This window comes from Oreochromis aureus, unplaced genomic scaffold (assembly GCF_013358895.1).
Source record: "Oreochromis aureus strain Israel breed Guangdong unplaced genomic scaffold, ZZ_aureus HiC_scaffold_58, whole genome shotgun sequence".
Taxonomy (NCBI): Eukaryota; Metazoa; Chordata; class Actinopteri; order Cichliformes; family Cichlidae; genus Oreochromis; species Oreochromis aureus.
Window position 1 is genome coordinate 36,878 of NW_024108956.1, and position 5,623 is coordinate 42,500.

The 5,623-nt window shown below is 40.3% G+C and overlaps 1 protein-coding gene across 2 annotated transcripts in view; it reads right to left on the reverse strand.

The window, feature by feature from the left end:
• Positions 1–4,172: 4,172 nt before the first annotated feature.
• The window catches only part of LOC116332931 (zinc finger and SCAN domain-containing protein 12-like), a 5,887-nt gene continuing 4,436 nt past the window's right edge, over positions 4,173–5,623 (reverse strand). For both annotated transcript variants that reach the window (XM_039607822.1, XM_039607823.1), the window contains one exon: positions 4,173–5,623. This exon is cut by the window's right edge and continues 943 nt beyond it. The gene's annotated coding sequence lies outside the window, so the exon portion shown is untranslated.

Below are 5,623 nucleotides of genomic sequence, written 5' to 3' on the forward strand. Positions count from 1 at the left end.
TGAAGAACTTTAATAACTGTTTGCTTAAAGAAAATTTTATCATATTTATCTGATACCTTCTCTGTGCGGTTAATGAATGGTGAAATAAAACATGTCACGTAGGCTTTTAAAAGTCAACAAGTGCAAAAAAAGATAACTTAAAACCCTCTGGGATTAAATAATGGTACAGAAATAATTCCTCATGTGTATAAGAAAAATTACCAGTAACTAAATGTTTTCCTCTTCTTTGAAGGTTTATTGAACAAACAAAAATCCGAAATATATTTTCAACATAAGTATTCTATTCTTTCTTCTCAAAGTAATAATACAAAGCAGCAGTCATATGACATTTATTTAACAAGAAAAGTCATTTGTTTTCTTCTTCCTCCTTTTCTGACCACCCATATTTGTCTTTGGAGCAGATCTTTCTCAGCAGTTTTTGGTTGCTCAACAAATAAGAATGAAATTCTATTGCACAAACAGAATCCCCTTCAGTGACTCGACAGAAAGCTGGTTCCTCTCCTTAGTCCACTGACTCTGCATTAGTGAGAAAACCCTTTCAACATTTGCGTTGTGTGACAGAAGTGCAACGACAAACTGTGCAATCTTCAGTAATTCTGAGCAACATGTGATGCTTTTGGCCTTCTCAAAATATTTGGTCCACTTCTGATTCACTGGTACTCCACTGAAGTCCTCATCACTGCTGCACCTCTCTGTGAATTTCTTCATATTGGTGACCCAGTCAAAACACTTGACATCATCAACTGCTGCTCCCTTCTCTCCTAGGTACTTGATGCAGACTTCATCATCATTCCAGTCTGGTGGCTCACTCAGATCCATCCACCTAAATGTTGAAAGCTCTTCCATGGAAGCCATCCACTTCTCAAGATACTCCAGACATACACTGTACAGGCCCTGAACATCAGCACAGAACTGGTCACAGTCCTTACCAAGTCCATCTTTACACTTTTGTGCCAGTATTCCCTTAACTTTAAGGGACATGAAGCTTTTGCTCTTGTGTTCAAGAAGAATGGTGTGGACACTGTTCAACATTTTTTAAACCTCCATAATGGACAGCTTTCCTTTTTCTTCTTCTTCTTTTATATCTGGAACATTGGTGTGGAACACAGACATGAGTGAGTGCATGTGCCAGAGGTAGATCTCTCTGAGCTCATTTTCAGAAAACGTCTTGATCACTGTGGGTGACTTTTGCTTGAGCAATGACAGCCATCTTTTCTTGCTGTGAGAAAGCATTGCTCTGTATTCAATATCAACAAATTCACAGAACTCCTTCAGGTTCTCAGTGCACAGTGTGTAAATGTGGAAATACTGATAACATGATGTTCTCAACATCATTGTCTATTGTGCCTACTCCATGATGAACGCAGTTTTTCAAAAGCTGTGCTGGGCCGCACCAATCAGATTCTTGTTCTGAAGTAACCTCTTTACATTGGCAAACACATTCTTTCCTCCTTCATCGTCAGATTCCTCCAGAATTTGTGTTGCAGTTGTCTCCAGTAAACACAACGCATTTTTCAGACAATCTGTTTTTTGTGTTTCAGTGAGGTATTGTGCAATAGTTTCTGCTGTCTCATTTCACGTGTTTCTAACCTCAATTAATTTTGTTTGCACGCCACCGTTCTGCACATTCTTCCGGTCAAAGTACTGACTTATGACTGGGAATATTTTCTCTGCTCCATGGTTACTTCAGTCTGTAGAAATGACTGTACCAGATTTCATTAAGAGCTTCACGAGTGACTTCCACTGAGTGTGGAGCTATCACACCATTGAAAATAGCTTCAGTCTTGGTGCAGGCACTGCTGAACTTTTTAGCTGTGTTAGAGTCTGGAAATGCATTTTTAGGAACAGACTAGAGCAACCCGCGGCTCCGGAGCTGCATGCGGCTCTTTAGTCCTTATACTGCGGCTCCGGGTGGTTTGGGAAAATAAATTAGAAATATTTCGCTGAAGTGCATTTTATTTGTGTTTAGTTCTTTTTTTAAAAAACTTGTAGCTCTATATTGGAATATTGTTGTGATTTTGAAATATAAAAATAAAATTATATTTTATTTTATTTTTTTCATCACTCAAAATAAGCGTCACACTCGGGGAAGCCGGTGTACCCGCCGAAACGCCGTGCATTTATCGAGACTTTCAACCCCAGGTCAGCCAATTATGGATCTTCGGATCCACATTATGTCAGCAGCTGTTCTCCACCGTGAACTATGTTAAAAACAAACACCGCTCACGCCTCACAGATGACAGTTTACAGTCCTGCGTAAAGATGAAAGCCCCGATTTGCAGACACTGTGCGCAGAGGTTCGGGGCCAGAAGTCTCATTGTAAACATATCACGGCAGACCCGACGATGTTTGCATGAACATGCTTTTCAGCATCTCTTTATTGACCACTTTTCACACACGGTTGCTGACGCATACAGCCGGCTGTAGCTCTTCAGCTCACAGCCCGACAACACAACAGCAGAGAGAGCACAGGCTTTAAGGCGGTGAGGCGTGATTGTGGGTGCAGCTCAGGTGCGTCCGACTCCCATTCAGCGGCACTGCAGACCACGCCCCGCCACACACATTAACAAGGTAAAATACATATTTAGGCAGAATTTTGCAAATATCTATTTTTTTTAGCAGCATAGAGCTTTTTTTCCCAATTACTTTTTAAAAGGGTGGCGGCTCATAACAGTTTTTGTTTGCTACATGGATCATTTTAGTTCAGCTGGGTTTCTTTCCTTTTGTTATATTTCTTTAAGAGTTCAAAATGTGTTAATTACATAAATAAAATGTAATTTTCTCTGTAGCACTTCATGGATTTTATTAGCAACACACCTTAGTTTCTCTGTGGATTCTTTTAAAAAGCAGTTAAAAACTTTTCTGTTCAAACAAGCCTTTTGTTGATCTACGTATTTTATATTCTTTACATTATTTACATTTGATCTTTTACATTGTGTATAATGTCTATTGATTGTATTGTTTATTTTAATATTTGTGTACAGCGCTTTGTGACTGCCTGTCTGTGAAAAGCGCTTAATAAATAAACTTTACTTACTTACTTTAGTTGTTCACACAAAGCACAAAGGTAAAAACAATATATACAGTGTTATCTTCATTTTAGATTTCAAAAAGTATTTATGGCTCCCAGTGTTTTCTTTTGCGTGGAAACCGGGTCCAAGTGGCTCTTTGGGTGTTAAAGGTTGCAGACCCCTGGACTAGAGCAATCCATTGGATCTGTACCTATTGTGATGCTTCACAGTATGAAATACCAGTGGATCTTCTGCTGCAGATACTGTCAGGAAACAGCTGTGTGCAGGCAGGGGTGGACCCAAACGCACGACTCACGACACACGAGGAGTAAACTCAAAAGAAGGCTTTATTCATGCAAAGTACAAAACTAAACTGGGCAAAGCTAACCTCACAAAGAAACACAGGGAACACACGGGGAGCGCACACACCACTGAGGGACGACGCGACACAGAACAGAGGGGGACTCTGACATAAAAACACAGAAGGTGACAACAATACTGAACAGAATAACCTTGGAAACCTGGAGTAATCCTCAACATAATGCAGCTGAAAATCAAGAGAAGTTGATATGTATAAACTAATAAGTTGGAAGAGATCTGATGGGATTATTTCCTGCTTATTCTCTTTGAACTCATCACATCAGATGATGATGCTCTCCTTCAGGTGTGATGAAAACATCATTGTCCTGCTCTCATGTTTAAGTCTTTTCCCCTCTCAGTGTCAGATGGATGCAGCCCTCCTCCACCTTTCATCAGGACCAGAGTCTGTGGGTCCTTCCACTGAGGTCATCAGCAGTCCTGCTCCACATCACATCCATCCAGATGTTCAGCATGGTTCTTCAGCCCTGCTCCACCACCACAAGAGTCCAGACTCCCTCTGATCTAAACACTGAGGACTCCTCACATATTTCTGCAGCAGCAGGGAGAGTTTCCAGTGAGCAGCTTCATGTCCTCACAGCAAACACAACAAACAACTTTAGACAGTTTTAAACCTTCACTGTCATTAACACATCAGCCTGCAGCTGGCAGCACATTTTTCCTTGGTTTATATTGTAATTTTGTACATATTCATACAGGAAGTGACAAAAAACGTTATTTTACTCTGAAAAATCGATAACATTAAATACATTAATCCATAATTTTAAATAATCAGCCATCAGAAAATGTTCTAAAAACTTTATTTACACAGAGACTTTCATATTTCCACGCTGTACATCTGCTTCAGTTTTCTCATGGTACATTAAATAATGTGCTATTAAATAAGAAAAAGACTCGAGCTGGGCAGAAACTAAACTTCAACATCTGAGTGTGTCAAAAGCCTGAGGCACAGTTTAAAAGATGAAATCCAGCATTCAGAGAGAATGAGACATGAAGTGAGAGCACAGCAGCGTTCAGCAGACGGGCCAGGAGGTCAACTGTGTGGAAGAAAACCTAACAGTGACGATCAGGAGCACAATCAGGCCTCCATCAACAGGAATTCATGCAGGAATTTTATTTCTTTAACTATTTTATTGCCATTCTATTGCAGTAGGTTAAAGTATTTGTGTGTTTTGTACAAATATGAAAGGATTCTGCAGCAAAACACTTCAGATATTAAATATAGCAGCATTACATCTTAGTGTGATGCTGATGTGATACAGACGGATGATACGAGCGGCCAAACCTCACGCTTTTTTATATTTCACAAACTGATCAACACTTTAAACTTAAAACACACACACACACACACACACACACACACACACACACACACACACACACACACACACACACAAAACTGCTTTTATATTAACAGAGAGACTCATTCCCACTGGTGACAAGACACTAACTCAGACTCACTGACAGTCACCACATCCAGCCCTCTGTCTCTCTGTCACTAACACAGAAGCACAAACATCCAGCTGTTGTAAAAGCACACAGCTGTTCATCCAGCAGCAAAAAGCTCAGCTGTTTGAACTGCGGCTTCAGAAACATCACATGTAATAAACTCTGAGCTTCTTCATGAACAGTTTGAAGCTGCTTTCAGTCTGAAACATGTTTCCAAGCAGTTCTTGAATCTGTAGTTTGGCTGAAACGTTTCCCTCGTTTATTTGAACGATAATCACACATCAGTCCGGATCCTTCAGCTTCTTAAACTTTATCATTCTCCAGTCATCAGTGATTTAAAATCTGATGATAAACCAGTTTCAGACGAAGACGCTGAACATGCTGTCGATCCATTCCTGACCAGAGTGATGGAGTAGTCATGGATAAAGCCCACTCAGATCATCCAACAAACATGGATCAGGGTTCGTTCCTTCAGTTCAAGGCCGGCTTTATTTTTATTAAACTTTTCAGGTATTGTTCAGAACTTAAAATCCAACCTTTTCATTAAAAAGCTCCTGATGCACCCTGGGAAACTCCAAACAAAATCTGTGAAGTATCCTGGTGTTACCATGGCAACCCAGCCTTCACATTATACTGGTGTGATTAACTTCACTAACTACACAACAGTACAAGACTAGTTAGAAAAACATCAATCCAGATGCTGAGTCCTCCCCTGCTGCCTTCTCATGAGCACCCCCTACAGGCCAACCCCAAAAAGTACAAGTGAAAACTTCCTTCATTTGGGC